This window comes from Calonectris borealis, chromosome 2 (assembly GCF_964195595.1).
Source record: "Calonectris borealis chromosome 2, bCalBor7.hap1.2, whole genome shotgun sequence".
NCBI lineage: Eukaryota > Metazoa > Chordata > Aves > Procellariiformes > Procellariidae > Calonectris > Calonectris borealis.
Window position 1 is genome coordinate 131,168,340 of NC_134313.1, and position 23,611 is coordinate 131,191,950.

Below are 23,611 nucleotides of genomic sequence, written 5' to 3' on the forward strand. Positions count from 1 at the left end.
TTGAGAATTTTTGTTCGAGGAATCTCTAGTTCAGCATGTGGAATAAAGGAGGGTGAATGAATAACTAGGGCTTTGAATGGTGATCCAGACTAATAATTAAACATACAACTATCTTGGTAATCCTTGAATGATGCAATCTTCATGTTATCTTGTCATGTGACTAGAAGATAGAGATGCAGCAGATTTCTTTTTATGTTTAGGATCATGTGAAATTTGTATTCATAGTGCACCTCTTTTGATCCTGAAGGTAATCCCTCATGATAAAAAAATGTTAAAGAACTTTAGGATACATTTTCTAAGTTGATGTATTTTGCATTAGTAGAAGTACAAAAGATTGGGAAGTACAGGGTATAAAACTTACATGGGCATTATTCCTGCTGGTTTTGGTTGACTTGGCTTCATATTTAAATTTTGAGCTTTAACTGATTTCATTAGTTAAGCTATTTTCTTTTTTTAGTAAGTATTACTTGCATTGTGTGTGTAAATTTAAGGTTAAAATGAAATGGATATTTGTAATGGTAAGCACTCTGGGTAGGTAGCCTTTGCCATCTCTTTCTGGCAAGCATATGATTTCATGAAATTGTTTTACTGTGAAGTATTGTGTATGATGCTATACATTACTGAAAACAGCTTTAACAGTAGTATAGAGAATTATGTCAATGCAGTTTATTTTTTAAACTTAGTTCACTTCTTCACAGCATATATTCTTTGGCTTTTTCTAGCATTTAAGAGGATTTCTGTTGTCTTGCTTTGCTGTTCTGAAGACATTTGTCCCTGTTATGGAAATTAATTGATCTGACAGGGGTCAGAGGAAATATCTGTTGGTTGCCCATATGTTTTTGCTGCATGTCAAACAATACACTTGTTATCATTACGAATTCTTACATAAAACGGATAATAAAGTGCTGGTATGGCTAAGTGAAATAATGCATTACTTTCTGGATGCCTGCTGAGTAAGCACTTAGTTCATGAAGTCAAACATTAAAGTCCTGGGCTTCTGGATGCTTAAGATTTGTTCCAAGAAGAAAAAATTGGTCTGTACTTGTAAGTCCTGAGGAAATTCACTGTTCAGTGAGGGAAAGACCTGCAGCTAAACAAACTTGAACTGACCAATATAGTTATTATCAAGATAAATTTACTGGAGGTGAGAGGTGGGAAGAAGAGGGTGTGCACCAATCATTTAAGTTAAACTATTGTCTGTCTGTTGTCTCTGGCTCTGTTTCTAGACATTAACTGTTTATTTCTGCTGTTACTCTTCTGTAGTGGTTATGGCGTCTGCAATATGTTAACATTCATTTACTTGGCATGGGTTAAAATTTTATTTCAAATAAGGTTATATCTAAAATTAAAACATAGACATTGGTGAATCTGATTTTTAATGACTAGCAGCAGAAATCTTACAAATATACTGTAAAATTACACTGGAAGATATATTGAAAGGGATTTAGTGAATATAAGCTTTTTTTAAATTAGAATTGTTTGTGAAGTGAGGATGGGCAGAATTATGTAGGACATTAGAGACGATGCTGAGAATCAGGAGTTCAGGAAGGATAACTGAGGATAACTTCTGAACAGAAAATATGGTATTTTTAATTACCTTTATTTGAATTAAGAGTATGAAATAATGTATCTTAAGGCTGTTAGTCTTTAAACAGGATGAATTTTAGATTCTGATCTGTGTCAGTGAAGCGTTTTATCTTGAAGTCTTGTGGGTAGCAATCCAATTTCCATGTGACTAATAAAATATGGATACTTTGGAGTTTAGTCAGTGAACAGATCTGAACAATTGTTCAGATTTAGATAGTGAAAGAAAAAAAACATTGGTTAAAAGCTGGTTAAAACCTTAAAGTGCCTATTAATAAAAAGTCTTGGTACTGGAATTTAGGTGACAGCATGAAAAATAAGATTAGTCAGGAAAACCAGTCCCGTGGTTGTTTATGGGCCTGGGTCATATACATTTGCCTTGCTAACGCCTTTTTAGTGTGATTAAAAATAACCAGAGCTTATGACATCAAAAAATTCACTGTGTGGAAAAAACAAAAGGATTCCTTATTGTTGGCTGCAGTGTTATGTTTGACTTTGAAGAAACTGACTTGTGTTACAGTTTCAGTCAAAGATCAACACAATCATTTGAGCCTTGACTTTCTCTTCCAGGAGTCTGACAGAGCTGGCAGCATTTTCTTCTGTCAGGCTTTTGTTGTTTAAGATCAACTCTTTGACTCACTGACACTGTAATGAGGAGTAAACAAGCCCTATTTCTTTAAGACAATTTGTAGTATGTTTCTAGTGGATTCTGAATTTAACAATATTAGCTTAACAGTTGTTAAATCATGTAGCTGTAGTAAACTTTACTAGTGGTAATAATTTTGTCAGGGAAATGAGTATCACTCATATGGACGGGTTTATCTTTGGCCCTGGTGGTATCAGATTCTGCCCTCCACTGCTACCTGTCTGCTTGCTTCAGAGTATTGTCTCCTCGATTCTCCTCCTGCATTTAACCACTACTTTGTAGTCACTGGATTTGAAATGTCCTGCTTGGCTTTTTTTTCCCACTGATAAATGTGCTAGGTAATTGCAGATCTATGTGTGCTTCCAATCAACTACATGAATGAATGTTCTAATACATGGGGCTTAAAAGTATGTGTCTGTCTGAGAATAGGTACTCAGCAGGGTTTAGAGGGTAGGATGTTGCTGAGAAGCAAAGGTTTAAATTTCATGTAATGTTTGTGATTAGAGAACATAACATGGTGTCCCTTAAAACCATGATAAGAATCAACATCTACAGGTACTGATCCCATCTGAGAGGTATATAAACATCTGAAGCTTTGTGGATCTCTGGTATTAAAAAGAAGACAGGACGTTGTGTCTTGCAGAACTTTTAATAAAAATAAGTTTAAAAAAAGAAGAAAATTATTGAATTCAAGATTCCATTAATTTTTTTTTTAATTCTGTGTTCTAACAAAAAAAAAAAAGTTATCTTTGTTTACTTCTCAGTGGTTGGTGTCTATTCACCATGCAACTTATTGTTCATTGATGGCATTTTCAGCAGGCCTGGAAGTTATGATAATTAGGTAACGAGTTAAAGGGAAGTTATGTTGGCACAATTATTTGAGGAAGTTTGCCTCTTGTATTCCAAATTCCATATGGGTTAAGCTAAAGCTAAATTATTTCCATGATTTTTCAGTACTTCCACACAGTCATTAATTAACGTTGAAATCTGTCGTTAACAAATGAAACTATGTATTCAGAATAGAGAACAGCTTACCTGTTTGTTTACCTGGAAGATAATGAAGATTGGGTAATTGTGGATACCCTTCACTGGGGTTTTGCTGTGAAGTTTTAGATAAGGAAGTAATCTCTTTAGGATGAGGAAAAGATAAACCTTCTTCCATGCATGCTAAGATTAATATATTGGAGTTGGTCTTAGGTAAATCAGCAGTGCATGTTCCTTGATTGGAGGTTCTGTGAACAATTCCATGCAGACGTAAGTGTTCCACTCAGTGAACAAAAAGACCAGAAAGAAAAAAAATCTCGGTCGGTTTGGAAACACTAAGTCAACAAAACTCCTGCAGGACGGAATGGTGATGCCATTGCCAACACTTCATTTTTTTGGCTACTACCTCAGTTGCTAGAGCACTCTCATCGGTCGTGGGAGACCAGGTTCAATAAAATCCTTTTTGCACCAGAGAATTACCTTATACCTGTTAACTCCTAGGCTGCTGCTGGCAATTTTGGGTATGACACGCTTATAGATAGTCTCCTGTCTAATAAAGTTTCCTGTTGTAGGAATTAGAAATTAACTGAGGCTACAAATGGAGTTCAGGGGACCTACATGATGGGTGAAAATCGTAATCGACAGAGAAAAGAGTAAATCTCAGTGTTTCCCTGACAATGCATGTTTTTATACAAAGTGAAGCAGAGATAAGAGTGAGAGTGCAAATGGCTGCTCTCCAGCAGAGGAGGGATTGGTTTCTCCACTTTGTGCCAATCCTCAAACCTCATGCACAAGGAGGGTACTACCTATTTTTAGTCATGTAATGACAAGGTTCTTTTTGATGGCAAGCTGCCTTTATATATTGAATAACAGGTATCGTGATCATCACCAAACACCGATCAAACTGGAGACCAAAAAAAGCTGCAGCTCACATAATTCATTTTCCATTCCACTGGTAATTGTAACTATAGTAAAGTGTCATACGTAGTTCATCAAACAGTGTCATTAATAATTCTAAACGTAATAAAGGGAAAAATGCATCTGTTGTACATATGTGTTTAGTTGAATTAGGTTTAAAAAGCATTGGTACAAGTATGTATTCTTAATCATCAGTTACTATAGATAGTGAAGATTCTATATGGAAAATAATGTGGGTCCTGATTTAGAGGTGGCACAATGAAAAGAGTTTTTATTTAGTTGGAAAAAGTTATTTTGTTGTTTTCAGCTCACATCGGAGCCCAAAATACCTAATCTATAATGCCTAAAGAAGAAAAAATAACAACTGTTTCTTCCCCATGTAGAAATTAGATACACAGTTGCTCATCTGAATAATTTTACCCAATTTAAATCTAACGTGTGGAGCCCTTTTCTTTTATTATAAGGACTTAAATTCTTCTGTATCTGATTCCATTAACGAACTACTAAACCTGGCTCAAACTTTTTCATGTAACAGTTAGAAAAGATGTGAGTACAGTACTGTTATATCATGTAAAATATTAATTTGCCTTAATGAGAGATTTAGTTAAAGGAATGTAAACAGTGAATATGTACAAAATATATTAACTGAGTCTTTGCCTAAAATAACAAAAAGTGAATTTTTGGATATTCAAACTTAATTCAAAGATGTAATTTAATGCAGGCATAGTGATCTTGTTAAGTCAGTAGTTAATGTTCTGATAATAACATTCTGTCTTCCTTCAGGTACTTTGTATAGCGTAGTATACTTCTATGTAATTTATTGCCATTAGGATTCCCATTAATGATCATTATCTTGAAAATAATCTGAAATCTTCACAATTGTATTTTCCAATGTCCTTTGCATTTAGGTTGTCTTAATTAAAAAAAAAAAAAAAAAAAAAGTGATGGCAAGGGACTTTGTTTTTCCTACTTACCACCAGTTTAGGTAACTTGTCTTCTGAGAAATAATATCATAGACTTAAATGCTGCCATTTAAGTTCCTGTTAGTTGAATCTTTCCTCCTCTTTTTACTGTTCTATAGTATGCTGGCAAAATTACAGCTTTTTCAACAATTAATCCATTTTTTTTCATACAAGACTGGTATTCATCAGCCTTCTAATTCATGTGAGTAACTTACAGGACATAGCAATTGCTGACATGTACTTTTTATCTTTTGCAGGCCAGGGTTTCTATCCTTTTATATGTAAAGGTGAAGCCCTGATTTTTATTTCATTAATAACATATTATACTATAAATCTAATGATCTGTTTGGGGATTTGAGTTTAAAAAGTGTTCCCAGTCTCACTCTAGTGGATAAACCAAGTTCTTTTGTACAGTGCTTGCTAGAGGTGGCTATTTTATTGATGAATATGGAAAAAGTGTATAGTCCAGTGCTTTGTTCCATTCCTCTAATTTATGACACCAGTAATAATGGATGATGAATGAGATATCCAAAACATTAATAAATTATCTTAAGAGGTGTACTAAATCAAAGAGGAGGAGACTAAGAAATAATCTCATATAATGCCTCCAAGAAAAGTAAGCTAATTCCAGAGTCATTTATTCAGCGATATGCAAAAACCCAGAGAAATTTGTTGAAATTGAACTGCTATAGTTAGTATGATGTTATTATAACTCAGCATTCCAAATGTGCTATTCTAGACATTTGGATCGCCAGCTTCAGGTGGCAAGAGATGTAAAACGTACAGATTAAAACCATTCTTAAATATTTAAGTAAAAAAGTTGAGTTTAAGCATGTTTAAAATAAAACCCAGCAATTTTGTCCTACATTGATGATGCTTACATTCTCTTCCCTAAATTCATCTATCCACTAACAGGGTTGAAATTTGCAGCAGTTTTCTGCTGTGGTTTGCATTCACTAACTTGATGATTCTGTGTGAAGTATTCACTAGTTCTAAGAGAAGCTGTGCAGCCTTTCGGGTTTTTTAGCAATGAAGTTTCCATGTTTTGTCCATTTAGATGCTACGAGCAGCAGTTCTCCCAGTGGCACTGGCTACCTCAGAAGGGATCTTCGTGTCAGAAAAGGCATTTGGCTGCTTACGCAGTATTCATGTGCCATTTTGCTATAGACAGGGAGCATCAAAGTAGCGTGTCAGTTTTATGCAAACAAACTAAAATTTAGTCACAGTTATAAAATGGAATGAGATTTAGGGAGTGCATGTTACTGTTGTTGGTAGAAATAAAACAGCCTGGAGATTGTGTACGGTTTTTCATTTCACGAACTGATGATTTTGAGGTTCTATGAATGTCCTTTTTATCACATTTAGATGACCTGTGTGCGTTTAGATCATTTTATCATCAAAATGAGCAATATGTCTTTTGTCCTCCCCCCGTTCTTTTTGGTATTTTCTTTCCATGCCTTTGCTGGGGTTTATATGGCTGCATGGATAATATATTTTTTCTTTGTTGAGGTTATACAATAAGTTACGAAATAGTTAAATATTTTTGGTATGGAGTTAACTAGACATCATAAAGGCTATACTTTCTACATCAAGGACAATGGAAAATCCTTATCCTTGATGTTTTCTAACCAAATTGAATCACCTTTGGATACAGATTGTTAAACTTACCTACCTAGTTGTATTAAACTTATTATTCTTTTCCATGTTTATTTCTTATGTGTAAAATAGTGCAAAAGAACATCTTGCTGTGCAACAGGGCCAGGATAGTAATTGATTTTCTATATTTCGTTGATCTCAACTTATTTTTGTGACTAAGATTATGCAGTTGGATACTAAGCCACTTGTATTGAGCTTCTGGATTTTTTTTTTTTTGCCCAGTTCCCCCTGCCATGATCCCCTTAAGAGTCTCAGTGATCCAAACTGGCCATAGTGGTCTGGATGGTGGCATGCTATCATTGCACTCACAATGTTTGTCTTATAGCTGGACATCTTCTGGCTGTGCTACTTTCTCATTTCCCAGAATGCATTTTGTTGGTCGTCTTTCTACTCATAGCCTTAATTTAACCTTTAATTGTGGAATTTATTGTAGGTGCAATTCTATACATAAAAGTTGTCATCAGAAGGTGTCACCAGTTGCTTTCTACTTTTTGTTTCTTCTCGGTTTTTAATAAATACACAGAGTATTGTTAGTCATATGCTACTTCTAATCATCGATCTTTACGATAAGCAATTAACATACTTTTTTAAAATAACGAGTTGTAAACAGTATTTTCTTTTTCTGGTTTCCACATTAATCTAAGTTCAGGCATCTTGTGAAAATGCTGATATTAATTCTAACTTAAATGAATGTGCTGTATTTATGAGTCAGACTAGGACCGCTTTGGCTCAGTCAGCCCATACTTATGCAGTTGTTAAATTTTACTTGTTTTGCTCCATAGCTGACATGACCAGATCTGTAATTTTTAACGCTGTCAAGTTTAAAGAGAAGTGGAGGATATCAAGCATTTTTAGAAATTAGGAATTGCATCTATTTTCCAAGTTTATTAGATCTATACACATAAAGGATATACGAAGATTTTCTTCTCAGTGTATTTGTCTTAACTTTTATTTCCTGCTATTTTCTTCTGGCCATTTACATTGGAGTTTCACATATGACTTTAAGATCTTCACCCTTCCGTTTATCTTAAGGTCTGCCTTGGCTACAGAAGTATAAACATTATAGTCAGTCTTCAAGGTGGTTAACTTGTAGTACTGCATTGTACAAAAAAAACAGGGGTGCTCTGCTTTGATATCTGTGGCATTAAAACCGGGTTAGTGATTAGGGTGGGATGGATTTCCCCTTTCTGCAGACCCCCAGGCTTTCTCATTATGTTCAGGATGAAATCAAGATCTGTTTAACACCAAGAAGGTATTTCCCAATAAGGGAAAGACTGAAGAGAATGTATTTGCATTATCAGTATTTGCCATGATGCCAGACCTTAGTTTAAGGAGAATAACTATTAAGAAAGCAACAGAATCCTATCATATATTCAATACCTCTCTCTTATGTTCAGTGTGAAATCAAGACCTTTTAAAAATCAGGAAAGTCCATTAAACAGTGTTTTAGAGGTTAAGGTGATTGTGATTGTAGTAACACGGCTTTAATTTTCTTCTGTCCATGATATGAGTCAGCATTATATATCTGAGATGAGTGCTCTAATGTCTCTATGCAGCTTTTTGTTCTGCAGACTGTATCTCAAAATCTCACAATGGATAAATTTCACTTGAAATTAATTGGAGCAGACAGCCAAAAAGAGAGTGGTAGCAGAACTTGGAGTGTACGATGCTCACCTGGATAAAAGATGAATAGACTCAGCACCTCATTCAGTTATTTATGGGAAGTAGAAAGATTCTGCATTTTGCAGAAATTAAAATATCTGTATCGGTCAGTATATTAAAATATACTGAGACAGGGATTCGGCAGCTCTTGCTTTACCAAAATTGGAGCACAAGTCTTTAGTCCAACAAGAATTAAGGCCTAAATTGGGAGAGACCATCTATGGAATAAGGTGTCATCTGATCTTTTTGAGAGTAAGATGAGAACAACCACCATTAATTGTGTAAGATGATGATTGCACACTGTATAAACTTACAAAGTTGTCAGTCCTTCGCGTGCAAATCTGTGCAATTCGTAATTTTGTATTTGACGCTTCAATAAATAGGGCATCTGAAATAATTTATTCTTTGCAATTACATTTTTTTTAGCCATGTACAAAAAAAAAGTAACAGATTCAGTAATACGTTTTGTGACGCCAACAGAGGAATGCTTTGGCCTTACGCATATTACTTGAGAAATAAGGATCTTAAATGTAGTGTTGTACTCTGTTATGTAAATGACATTTGAGGGCTTATTAGAATCCAGAAGTGCATGACTAAAAGTCTTTGAAAAAGAGAAAAGAACTTTAAGTACCAAAATGTGAATATGAAATAACTGTAAATTAATTTTTTGCCCAGTCCATTTATTTAAGCATTAATTATGTTTCATCATTTCTAATTAATCGACAATGCATTGTTTAAATAGGGTAGTAGTTGAATTTTTTAAACACAATAGAAGAGTGTCTCTAATTGGAAAATCAAATTTTGCTACCAAAATAAAGATCCTACAGTTTGGAGTACTTCCAGGTTAATGTATTATGGAGACGCAGTGAATACTGCAAATCAATACAATGAAGGGTTAATTGTGAAAACTGATGTAAGTTTTCTTTTCTTATAAATCAAGAGGTTGGTAAAATGTACACTTAGTTTTGTATTCTAACGATCAACAGTATCTGTAAAAATCAATTAACATGCATATCTGATGACTGATTGTGTAAATATGAAAGTCAAATAATTGTAATCGTTAACCATGGCTTTAGGTCATATGAGTTGTCAGCTCAAAAAAACTAGAGGAGAAAGAGGTTGATTTGCATATATTTAATGTGGCATGCTGTACATGTGGGAATTTGAGATAAACCTTTGCTTATAATCTGCTTGTTTTTATCTAAAAATCGACGAGGAAACATGGGTCGTAACAGTCAAATGAGCTATGTGTTGTATTGATAGCAGTTGATTCAGTAGTTTGGGATTTAACATTTTGCTATATGTTTTAATATTTTAAAATTGATCTTTTACTAACAGACAATTGGAAGAAGCTGGTTAAAAAGTTATTCAAGAAATACTAAAATACCTGGAACATACTCAACATTATGCTATAACTGATTGTAAGACTGGGTTACTTTACAGTTTTTAGTTAGACTTATACAATATGTATAACAAGCACTTCTTTGCTTTTTATGATTAAAGAAAACAGATATTAAAAATTTTAATGAAATACTGTACAAAAGTATCTTTCTATGTGAAGTGGACCAAACAGCTATTTTTTAATTTAATTGATCAATTGTAATAAATAGAGGGAGGGAAACGTGGCAGAGGAATGAGGCGTCTGGCCTGGAAAGGATTTACATATTATTTAAGTTCCTGAATGTATAATCCATTGCAGTTTTTTTTTTCTTTTCATTGATAATGCAAAATATTGTATGTAACTCATAACAATTCAAAGAATCCTTGAAATCTGAGTCAGAATATAGTGGTCAGTACCTTATATTACCTATAATTTGGTTAAGCATGTCTGTCCAGCCTTTCTCTTTTCCCTTATGTTTACTCCTGAACATTAAAAATTTCTGTCCTAAATTTTGAAATTATATGATAATCTCTCTCTAAAATTTCCTCTGGTTCCTATGTTCCTGCGTTCCCAAAGGGAAGAAGCAGCAGTATGTGGTTTTTTTTGATCTGATTTGTATCTGCAAACTAAGAAACTTTATGACGATGGCAGTATCAAAAAGTGGAGAATAGAAGATCTTGTTGCTCGGTGCTTTTTACTGTGAGCCTTGTTAATAATTTTGCCATTGAAAATATCTAAAATTTGTTCTTGGGTATGTGGTACAATCCAGTTGCTTGTGTTATCACCCAAATTAACTTGAGTACCAGCAAGGTGGCCTCCTTATTGTAGCATTCAGCTTCTCGGCCTGGACAGAGTACAGAATGCACACGATTACTCTATTTCTGGTATTCTTGCTCTGTGAAGTACACCTGAATGGCCCTGCCTTTTGCTCTAGTCTTCCGTGGACCAGTCTTTTGCATGATCTGTTGAGTAAAGGCATCTGTACTATGTTTGAGGGTTGGGAGGAAAAGGACCAGCTGGCAGGACAGAGGAATGGAATCAAATTCAGTTTCTGTCCTTTGCCTCTTGTGTAGGATGGAATTTGCATTTGATTGCAAGAGAGAGAAAGGTGGCTGCATCCCAGGTCATTGGCTGTTTGTGTCCTCTCTTTAAGTGATTTACATGTCTGTTTGAGCATTATGACCTTCTAACTTAGACAGGAATAGTTGTGTGAAGAGGTCAGTTCTGTAACCATAGATTAGAAGCCCAAATTAAACATGAAAGTAATTAAAAACTAAGCAAATTTTAAAGGGAAGGAAAAAAAAAGTGTTTTTAAGACATCAGTGACTGTAATTACAGTTTTAGTTCTACTGTAACTTATTGGTGAAAAATCACTTTGCTACCAGAGGCTGCCAAGCTGCAGATGAATGAAGATGATCTATGACTAAGTGGTACTTCCCAGAGAAGATCTGATTCCAGAATCTCAGGATCATTCCTGAGCAATTGTACGTCCCAGTAATCCTCAAAATCTTTTAATGTGTGAAGGTATATACTGCTTTTACAAGGCTCTATTACTTTAAAAAAGAAGGATTTGGGATATGTATGATTTGGTTTTGGTGTGGATGGGATTTGCAGATGTGGTGTGGGAATGAATTGTCGTTCTCAAACAGAAGTCTGGGCACTGAAAGAGAATACCTTAGCTAAAAAACCCGTCTCATTTGTCCCACTTCAGAAACATATTGTGAGAAAAAAGTGCTTCAGATTCCTTAAAATATAAAAGTTTTTTGTACTCTTGTGTTTTGGGGCTGGCAGTGTTATTAGCTCAAAGGGGAGGTATGCTTTTTCATGATGACTATATTTAGCCAGGAGGAATAGTCCTTTTTAAAGCAAATTGAAATGAGTGTATGAGAGCGTGAAATTATCAGCAGCGCTGGTGCACGTTTACATTACTTCTACATACTCTTTTGAATGACCACACAACAGAACAAGTACTTCATTTCCACTGTGTTGATTTTTCTTGACAAAACATGGCAGTCTATCCAAAGGAGGGTGTTTAGCCAAGATAAATATAAAATTTATGATGAAGCAAAGTGTTTCCTTATTATAATCCCTGAAGAGAATTCAAGACTTGTTAAATATAATGTGCCCAGGTAGTTTTAAGAGTAAATTATCCTTTATGCTTTTAAACGCTGAAATACAGCAACACCATCAACCATTTGAGATCTTACAGCAGAAACAACACGGCATGCTGATTTCCTTTGAATCAGGTAGCAAAAAACCATGCATATATACCGTATATAACCTCAGGTTTGATATTCATTTGGTTTTACAGTCCTGTACAGAGATCAACAACCCATGTCAGTGGCATGGTTTATAAAACTGTGTCTCTCTCTTTCCTGTAACGTGTTACGGAAGAAAGCAAATAAACCTTTTTGACAGAATGGATAAAAATTGATAACATGATTACACTTCTGGCACATTTCTTTAACTCCTATATTTACAGAATACCACTTTGAAGAAAACTATGGCGACTGTCAATACTGTTCATTAAAATAAATGGAGAATGAAAACTGATTCAGGAAATGAGTGGATTTTGACCTTTAGGGTGCCAGTGTTGGCTTTGGAGTGCAGTGTTCTAATTAAATTGTGAATGTACTTAGATAGTGGAATTAAATGATCTCACTGTATTCTTTCAAGGACTATGAACTTCCAAAATCAAGGATAACATTAGATGTCAGCCAAGTATTTTGTCCTTCTCGTGGTTTGTCTTTACATCTGAATTAGTGCCAGTTTGCACAGATTGTGTGTCAGCTTAAATACAAGAAACAGGCCTCAGTCTGCTTGAACTCGTTCCACCAAAGACTTCTAAAAACTTTCGGTAGTCTGCAAACTGTAATGGTTGTTTCACATTAAGTTGCTTTGTAGAATTATGAAACAGCTTTTCTTGTGCTTTCAAATAAAATGTTATCATCTGCTAATGAATGAGATACCATCTGTAATAATTAAGGTTATTCTACTTGTTTTCCCCCTGCAGCAAAACTTCTGAAGGTTTGCAGAAGACAGTGAGAGAACCACCAAGAAGGCTATTGCAGTATTGTAAGTACTGCACCCAGGAAAAAAAAGAAATACATGAATTAAGACTGTTGTAAAGAGATGTTCATTTTTTTGGGGGAAAAATGAGCTACATAAAGGGATTACGTGTAAAATACAGAGCAGGATGTATTGTAGCAATCGTTAATAATTTACAAGGGAAAAACTGCACTCTTGTAAAATCTAAAATTGTATCCTTGTGCAGCGTAATCAGGAATTTACCAGTAGCAGTGAAAAATATTTCTCTATCCACCAAAGATTGATCTAGTTTATATACATTTGTTTATTTAAAACTATCAGAATTTAGAAAATCATTGTAGTTTTGTAGGTTTGTCATTTGTTTTAGTGACTTATTGTTTAGGTTATTTTGCAGAATTATTTATTTGCTGATTTATTTATGTATTTCATTATTTATTTATTTGATTATTTAGTAAATTATTTATCTGATGAATTATTAATACATCTTCATGACATGCTTTAAATTATTTATAACTTAATTTTGAGTTTATTGCTTTTCGACGCTGCATTGTTACTGACTAGTTTTGATTTTTTTTTTTTCCTTGGTTCTTGAAAATTAAAGTACTAGCTCTAAGGCAAAAGTATATTCTTTGCAGAATCCATAGATGGGTTTCAATGAAGTAATTTACCATGTAGATACTAATTTTGTTTAGCTTTATATTGCTTAATAACGCTTTTCTACTTATTTAGCTTTTGCTTCTATTATTTCATAGATGTGTCAAGATCAAATGAGTGACCTTTAAGGAGCAAAGATAAATGTTTACTTTAAAACGTGTAGAAACAGAGTAGTTCTATTTTCCCCTTAATAAGTACTTTTTAATTATTCTTAAAATTAACTTGAGATATTTTTGTCCCAATAAAATGGATGTTTTTTAAATTAGACTCTTGATATTTGAACTAATGCATTTAACTTCTAATAAGAAAAATATTCACATTAATAACTCATATGGAGAGTTCATTTTTAGTGGCAAGGTTTTAAATATGTGGGGAGGAATGGTGGTATCTTTAGACGCATGCAGAAGAAGGTACATGTCAAGGGCGGAAGGTGGGTAGTAGGGTTTTTTTTTCCCCACAGTGTTTTTTGCATGCATAGGAATTTATAAGCTCCAAAAATTTAACATGGCTGTGTTGTTGTATGTAAACTACTCTCAGGTTCTATGTTCACAAAGAATCATCCTAGTGCACAACATGTTGTGAAGCCTGTTTTTGTGTTGCTTTCTTTTGCCAATTAAAAAGGTCTGAAATCTCATCTTTTACTCCAGAGAGACTTGAGTGAATGTATAAAAGCAGTGTAAGGGGCCAATTTTAGGCTTCACGTATGAGCACCAGCTCTACGGAGTTTAAAACAGTTGCCTGGGATCAGAACTTGACTCGGAGTCAATTCTGATGGGTTTTTCAGATTTTCTGAAGTTGCCTCTTTGACCTCAGTTCCTAATGAGTGACTCATTGAGCAGTCTGAAGCCACCTTGCAGGAGAGCGCTGTGACTGACAGCCCTGTTTCAGAGCTGTAACGAATAGGGCAAAGCAGCAGTTCCTCTGCAAAAGTGCCGTGTGCATAACGTGGCCTTTATTCTATGTTTAGTGCTTGAAATGAATTACTATATACTTTAAAGTTTTAACACAGCATGGAAAGGCTGCATTGTACATTTCAAGTTTCAATGCTGTTGAAATACAGTAGAAATGGCCTCTGTAGACAGGTTTCACTATAGAACTTAAATTATGCATGTGTATATCCAAATTCCTTATTTTGAAATATTGAATGTATGAATATTTAATTTGTATCTTGCTTTAGTATCTTCATATGCTTGCCTTAAAGGAAGCTGTTTCCTTTGATTTATATACATGGATAAAAATGTGTGTACAGTATGTATCAATGGTTTTTCTCTCTACGGTGTTAGATGAACAGCTTTAGATAATGATAGCTACTAACTTTTATTCTGCAGCTTGCCACCATTGTATAAAACGTAAATTTGTCGTATTTGTTCTATTAATCTTACTTGAATTTCAAATTCATTTGCTTTCCAGAAATGTTGTCTTAATTACATACGTTAAGAAAAGTCAAGTATGTTGCAGATCTTAATGATGCAGTATTTTTGGTCTGTGCACAGTAACAAAGCTCTGAATATTATTATTTGGGGCAGAGTTCCAATCTGAAATTTACATTTCTCCTTATTTGAATGTTTTCACTGAAGCTGAGAACTCCCTTGGAGTTCCTCGATATATACTAGTTTATGCAACATGCTCTATGAAATTTAGTGCAGTCACTCTTATTTCCTTGTGTAAATGAGGTCTTATTGTTGAATAAGACCTATTATAAGCAGTTACAAAGGTAAGTGCTGTCAATGCATTCTGCCCCCAGTTTCTCAGAGTATGAAACACTTCCTGAAAGACTTGCTACTACTGTTATTGGGTAATATAACGCAGCTTATGTGTTGGCACTGAAAGTAGCTACTTCATAATGATGACAAGTGAAAGTACAGCCAAAGGTCACATTAAACAAGAGATTTCTTTTACACCTCATCTATTTTCTGGATGTGGTATGAAAATAGCTTTGTTCCCTACACTTCAGTATTTTTAAAAAGTTATCTTGAAATAATTTTTTATGCCTCGTTATATTACTTTGTTCACGTTTTAAGAGATGGGCTGTGGAATTCTAGCACACTAACTTCAGTGCTACGAAAGTGTTTGAAATTAGCTTAAATTTTGGGTGCAATTAGACAACATAAGTAGTATTTAATCTCACTACATTTTTTTGGTTTGCAAATTTGCTTAAAGGCATAGCTTTAAGTTCTAGAAAAAGAACTATTAATGTGCAAAGTGGTATTTATATTGATGTTGCATGACTAACTATGGTTTTATTCTTTTTTGTATCTTTCAAGAAGAAAGATACGGATTTTTTTCTGAAAATTGCAGTCTGTTGTTCAGAAATAGAAAAAGAGCGAACCTATCCGTGTTGACAGACTGCTTCTTAGCTGTGTTTTAAAGAGAACCTGCCAGTAATGTGAAAGCATAATTTACGCTGTATGCTCAATCAGTTCCCCATCTTACACTGAAACGGCCAACCAGGGTGCTAAAATAAGGTGTCATTTTAAAAACGTGAATAGTCACGTATTAGATAATGAAAATGAAGCTGGCTTGTTTCACAGAGGGTGCTGAACAGTTAGGAGATGCTGGTTGGGAAGCCTAAATCTGATGTATTATTGGTAGGTGTATTTCTGTTCTAATCTAACTCCATAGAAATCGCAGAAGCCATATTAAGCTCTTCTTCAATCTATTCCATACAGATAAAAGAATTTACATCTCATGAGTCATATATTTCCTGTTGTATCTTTAATACAGCCATTTTTAGTATTTTTCTTCCCTCTCTCCTCTATTGGTATGCTTAGAGAGTCAGTGTGTAGGAGCTTGTTATTTCACCCATGAGGCAAGGAGAAGTTCAAATCAATAGCAGTGTGTTGTTGTCTCTAAATGATGTTTCTTCTTGCCACAATAAGACTTGATTTTGTCATCCTAATGACGCTGGCTTGCTTCACAGAATAGGGATCAGCACTCTCTCAAATCAAACTTTACAAGTATTTTAAAAAGTCCTTTGAAGGAAATACTAGAGAAATACTCCAGTATTTGTAACCAAACACATACACTGGCTTTGTAAAACGAATATTCAAGTTCTGTTACACTTCATAGGGAAGCTGCTTTGCAATGCATTTTGGAAGTGTGTGTTAAAGGCTGTAGGGTTGATCAGAGCTGACAGTGATGAAAGCATGATGTTTTAAAAAGAAATGATGCAAACATTATTTAAAATATAAGTTCACGTAAAATACGGATTGTAGTAAGACCTCAGCTAAAAAAACCCAACAAAACAAAAAACCTGAAGCTAGTAGAAATTCTGTATGTTTCAGAGAAAAATCTTTCCAGCACTGCCTAGAAAGAGGATGTCTGCAAGAGGAAAAAGACAGAGCCAGCAAGATGTTACCATGCTAAGTCTGGGGTTGCACTCTATAGCACAGTCAAAAAGGAGTAAGCAGCAGTTGTTCTCGACTTGAACTAAGGATCCCATAGGGAGACAGGAGCCGTAGAAAGATGCGAATTTCAGAGGAAATAGTGTAACCATGGGAAGCAATAGTATGATAGGAACTTATGGGCATAATGTTGGTAGCAACAGTGGGTTATTGAGAAGCACAGGGTCTTTTGTGTTGGACATCTGAAAGCAATAGCAGAGTTGAATCGTCCTATCATATTATTAAAATATCCTCCTCCTTACGACAACATATTTGTACATTTATATACATATCTTGAAAGATGTTACTTTTTTATCTGAAAGAACATTAGAAGATATTACGGCTGCATGATTAAACATTCACATAGTAACTTGTGAATTTTAACTTGAATATTGAACCCCAACAGCCTGTTCTATGAAAGCCTTTTAACAGTAAGCAGCTTTATTACTAGCTATACACATGCGGCTTTGCTGTTTTATTTGCACTATTTTAATTGGTTTATATTTTTATGCAAAACATGGGTTCTCAGATGTTCATAGTGTAAACTGTGATCTAATATTTTTTGATTTTACAGTATCTCCCCTTCTCATTTCTCCTATATGATTTTCATAAAGTCACCTGACATAAACTGTCCACATAAGATGACCTTTCCTGGAGAGGAAATGCCTCCTACTTTGCAGGCAGTGAAAAAAATCCTCATGAGAATTATAGTAACTAGTTATATTTCAATAATGGTAGTGAATATTATATAAAGCTTAAGTAATATTTTGTGGGTTTTTTGAATGCATGTTAACTGCAGGAAATGAGTAGCACCTAAAAGAAGATGACCAGCAACTTCAGAAATGTAGCTCATTTATCTACGTCAAATCCAGAAAGTTTTTGATGATTCTCCTTCTCATTGAAATATGTTTTAATGAGTTAGGTCAAGTCTACATCAGGACTTTGCCAGTTTATTTATACTAGCAATACACATCTACCTCAGATGCAACTTACTAGCAAAGTGGTGGTCAGAATAGCTTAGTCTTGTTCACCCATACTTCTTCATTCTGTCTCCAATGCTGAGAGAAGCTAAAAATCAATTCTGCTAGTGTAACTTCCCCTTGTTTGCATGAAGTTAGCACACTTGCGGAATACCAGCAGCATACTCTATCCTGCCACGTGTAGGTATAATATCTTACCATATATGTTAAGATGCCTATCAGAAAGAGCCTCTAACATCTTGTCAGCAATACAGTGAAGATGCAAGAAGTTCAATGAAAAAGGCTGTGCCTAGTGTGGTGACTTGTCTCTACTGAAACATGTTTTTCCTTTCAGCTGAAATTCTGATCTTGTAAACATTTGAGCGTAACTTACGACAAGCTGATAGTGGCACTGAAGTTGATGAATATATTCTTCTACAGCATTATATTTAGTAAACACTAGTTTTAGACTATTTTCTTTATCCCAGGCTCTTGCATTTGACATATGGTTATAGCTGGATTTAATGTTCCTTACTCTGTTGTGAGGATCAACAAACATTAAAAACACCTTATAGTGGTTGCAAAACCTGCAAAAATATCAAATGCAAAGAGCTTTGTTATTCTCCCTTTCTTGGTTGTTGTTCATATTGTTTCTTGCATGTGTGTTTGTGTGTGTGTGTAAAACTGCCATGTTTCAGCTGACCAGAGTTTTCAAAGACCCTAGGCATTTGGGATTGTCCCATTTGATCATATTTATGTTAGTTCTAATGTTTGAAAAAAGAAGTTGGGAAGTTTTAGATTAATACTGCAAAACTTATCTTTTGTACAATAAGCTTTGACATAAAATTCATATGATTTGTGGATTCAGGTAAACAAGAAGTAATTCCAATTTGCAGCCAACAAATGAAATTATTGCAATTATTTCACTAGATAAATTTACTTTTTGCCTGTTTCTATGCAGAACTGTTTTTGTTTCTGTACTATGTAACTCCTTGCCATGGTATGTCTAAGCTATCTCTTCTTTAATTGGTTCAAAAGATAATTTTTGTAACATTTTCATTCACAATTTATAAAGAGTTCTATTTGCCTTGCTATGCCTACTTGTTCTTAATGAATACCTGCACTACCTGGGAGTGAATGTAGAAATAACTTCAGAGTACTACTGTAACAACCTGAAAAAAAAAAATCTTTTGTTTCTCTTTAATCACCTAAAGTCTACAGTACTACTCTTAAGACTCATTCTTAGAGAAAGACTTTATTGTATGCATGTGCATGCAATACATTCTTAGAACAATTAGTAAAACTACGGGCACATCTGAAGGCATATTCTGCATTTTCAGTGAAACATGTTTTGAATAAGTAGCTGATCTATTGAGTAGAGTTGTCCATTGATTCTAAAGATATTTTTTTCTGTGCTCAGACAAATCAAGATGGTAATCATTTATAATTTCTTGCCTTCATGAAAAGGAGTGATGAATAATATGATTGGAAGGAATGCATGAGTCATGAAATGGGGAGCTGGGCAATCATGGAAAAATTCACTTTAAAAACTCTCTTCTGCTTACCAGGATCCGTAATGTGAGTTCAGTTTTCTGTAACATTATCCAGAAATTACGATGGTAGAGGTTTTAATAAAAGCCTTGGATGAACAACAACTCTCTAAGTCTATTTGAACATTGGTTGGTGGGTTATAAAAAGAATTTCTTTAACTCTCAGCTAAAAGTGATCATGGATATGATGATCAGAGGACACTCTCTCTTCTGACCCCCATACAAATGTGAAAATAAAATGTCTTAAAATGTACTACAGTTAATATGGAATGAATGTAGACTATAAGGTCCTGAAAGTATCTGCACTACTACAAAACAGCTTTTAAGAGCTGTTAAAATATTGATATCTTGGTAGAGCACTTCAGAAACTCTTATTTCTATTTCAGATGTAGATCTGTGTAGCCAGTCAACATTTGTACTCTTTTTCTTGGGTGTACAACTACACAAAAAAGAAAATAAAACCAAGTATTGTTACTAAATAAATGGCTTAATTTGTCATAGCTCCACCCACAAAAAAATCCCTCTGGTTTTCAGCTTTTCTCCCATACTAAAATCATCAAGCATGTATTAAAAAAACCTGCTCGGTAGAATCAAGCACCAACACTGTGTCCCAGGCAAGACTCACATAACCAGCTGTTGTTCTCCCTGCAGTGACCTGGGCTAGGCAGCCTGGCATCTGCCTCTGTTTTCTTTTCAGTGACCCAAGCCAGATTTCTTCAAAGCCTATTGCCGATATTTTCCCTGCGGTCACTCATGCTAATTTCTTTTACGTGCTACAGCTGTTTTTGAAAGATCTCTTCCCTTTTTCTTTTGTGACTCACTCTTTCTGTAAAGTTAAAGAGGTGATTTTTAAAATTCCTGGGTAATGTTGAGCGTAGGAGTGTTCCTTGTTGTCTTGCTTTAAGGCATATGTCAGCACTATAGAAAAAGGGCAAGTTAGATTTACTTTGCGAAGGAAAGCTCAATCTCGCCTGTCATTCTTGTGGACAAAGTATCCTGATCTGGAACTGAGTTAATTACATTCATTTAACTTGTGAGAATCAAGGTGAAGCTATTGGTGGTGGCTTGGGACAGGGCAGAGTTCAGAAACATGCAGAAAGAAAAAGGGAGATATTTTGCACTGTGAACTAACAGTATGAAAAAATTACGTGGCAAAATGCTCTAAATGAGAATAAAAGGCTATTAATGGTATAAACCTAATCAATAGGACTAAGCTGACCTTGGGAAGGCAATATTGCTAAATAGTTAAATGCAAAACAGTAAAGTGTAAGTTTGCCGTTTTGGGGGAGATACAGCTCAGCTTTCACAATCATTGGCAATGGAAATAATTGAAAATCTTTTAGAAAGGCTCTTTTTTTTTTTCTTTTGTAAAAACAAAAGTCTGGGTTTTTTCTTTTTTTCTGTAAGACATTCAAATATTAAAGTGAGCCGGACGTTCTTGGTTCTTTGCACGTTTTATACTGACTATATTTTAGGAGAGATTGTGCACCTTGCTTTCAGTTTGCAGTCTTAAAAAAAATTCCTTTGGCAACTCCAAAACAGTGGGCCAGTGATTTAAAAAAAAACCAACACTCTGGCTAGTACTGAGTGACTGGAATTTGCCTTAGTTGAAAATGCAAATGATATGCATAATATGAACATTTTACCCTTTCTAGGTCAACATGAAGTGCTTTTTCAGTCATCTTTGTTCTGGGACAACTAGACTAATTATTGTTTAAATAAATACTGCTCTACAATATAAATTGAAGCATAGTAAGGATGATTGATTGGGAGAATCATTTTAGAAACTGAAGAAGGTTGCCTTGCTAAGCCCCCTTCCCTAGCCATGTGTTCTCACCATTTTGCATGGATGCACAAGCAGCAGCTCGCATCATTCTTTTGTTATGTTAGTTTTAATCTTTATTAATTTCCTGATCCGTCTACATTAGTGCTAGTGCAAGGAACGAGTGAGAAAAAGGCAGTTGAAGGGGATAGGAGGCAGTAATGAAGCAATACTCTGAACCAGTGCCTAGGTATGGTGTTAAAAGATACTGCTGCCAGGTATGTAAAACACACAGGGTAATAATCGCTTTCTGTCTCTGAAGTTTATCTCACTGTATTTTGCAACAGCAGGAGTGCAAATTGTAACATGTTTGGTTACTTCTAACTCTGATGTACTCATTTCTGCTTTGTTGATCTTCTTCAGAAAGTACAACATCATTTTAAAAACAGTTTTCTTAGGTACCAGAAAAACTAATGCAGAAAAAACCCTGTATTGTCTGAAAGAAATGAGCCGTTTGGCTCAATATGATAGGACTTTTCTTAAGTCAATTCCCTGTGATGCATTGTTTCATCAGTGTTCCAAAGTTGTCCAAGTTAAAAATTGATGCGTAATTTATAAGGCTTAGTTGACATCCTGTGTATAGAATTTCAAATTTTATCTTGTAATTTTTCTCCTATACACCTCCATTAGTTCATCTGTCTTGTAAGCCTTTGGTTCTCAACATTTACCAAAATTTTTCCCTAGAAGGGACTTCTTCACAGTTCTTATACTCTTCTGGTACAAACACGAATGAATGTCCAAATCCTCTGTGTTCAAAACTCATGCTCTAGTTAAATTCAAGATACGTGTCAACGTGTGTGCATATATTTTGATTTTAAAGAAATATTTTTGTATGTTTATTTCATGAAGATCATGCTATCAAGTACAGTGTTTAGTTCACAGGATGCTTTCAGAGTCTTAAAAAAAACCCCAGAAAAATAATGCACGTGACAAAATATTTGAAGAAATAAGGTTAATAGAGTGATTTGTGAAGACCTACAAGCTATTTAAGGTCCTATTGCTAATTTATATATAATTAACACTAGCAATGTATAAATATCTGTTGAATACAAATAACTTGAGCAAAAAAATTTATGGTTTCCCATAAACCAAACTACAGAATCACAGAATAATTGAGGTTAGAAGGCACCTTTGGAGATCATCTAGTCCAACTCCTCAGCTTAAAGCAGGGTCAGCTAGAGTAGGTTCCTCAGGACATTCTCCAGTTGGGTTTTGAATATCTGCAAAGATGGGAAACTCCACAATTGCTCTGGACAACCTGTTCCAGTCTTTGATTATCCTCACAGTAAAAGAAAAACTTACTTTTAAAGGTGATTTCTTGTATTTGTACCCATTAACTTTCATCTATTTACTGGATACCACTGGGAAGAGTCAGGCTCCATCTTCTTTACTCCCTCCCATCAGAAATTTCTAGGAATATATAAAATCCTCTGAGCTTTCTCTTCTCAAGGCTAAACAATCCCAGCTCTCTCAGCATCTGCTCATATTTCATATGCTTCAAACCCTTAATCATCTTTCAGGCCCTCTGCTGGATGCAATCCAATAAGTCTGTGTCTCTTTTGTACTGTGGAGCCCAGAACTGCATACAATATCCCAGAGGCAAATCACCAGTGCTGCCTCCCTTGACTTCCTGGTAATGCTATTCCTAATGGTCTTGGCCTTTTTTGCTGTGAGGACACATTGCTGGCTCATGTTCAACTTGGTGTCCAGTAGAATGCCCGGGTCCTTCTCTGCAAAGCTGCTTTCCAGATGCTTGGCCCCCAGCCTGTAGTGTGATACATGGGGTAATTCTTTTGGTAATTGATGTGAGGCTGACCAGACTGTAGTTCTGTGGATCCTCCTTCTTGCTCTCCTTCAAGATGGGTGTGACATTTGGTTTGCTCAAGTCCTTAGGACCCTCCTGTGATCTCCATGCACTTTCAAAGATTATTGTGAGTGGCCTTGCAACGAGATTAGCCAGCTCCCTCTGCACTTGTGAGTCCATCTCCTCAGGGCCCATGGACTTGTGTACATCCAGTTTGCTTAAATATTCCCAAACTTGATCCTACTCCGCCTGGATCAGTGTACTGTGCCTGGACTTTCACACTGGTTTCATGGACCTGGGGTTGCTGAAGGCTGGTCCCACCAGTCAAGGCTGAGGTGAAGAAGGCATTGAGGATCTTGGCCTTCTGTTTGTCCTTTGTGACCAAGTTCCCATTCAGCAGTAGGCCACACATTCCCTAGTCTTCCTTTTGCTGCTGATGTACCTGATGCCCTTCAAATCCCTTGCCACATTCAACTCCAGCTGGGCTTTGGCTTTCCTAACCCCATCCCTGCATATTCAGACAATGTCTCTATATTCCTCTTGGGTTACCTGTGCCTGCTTCCATGTCCTGTACGCTTTCTTTTTGTGTTTGAGTTTT

At 35.3% G+C, this 23,611-nt stretch overlaps 1 protein-coding gene across 2 annotated transcripts in view; it reads left to right on the top strand.

Moving 5' to 3' along the window:
• The window catches only part of TBC1D5 (TBC1 domain family member 5), a 324,891-nt gene that overhangs the window by 13,565 nt on the left and 287,715 nt on the right, over positions 1–23,611 (top strand). For both annotated transcript variants that reach the window (XM_075143446.1, XM_075143445.1), the window contains exon 2: positions 12,807–12,868. The gene's annotated coding sequence lies outside the window, so the exon portion shown is untranslated. The remainder of the gene's footprint in view (positions 1–12,806; positions 12,869–23,611) is intronic.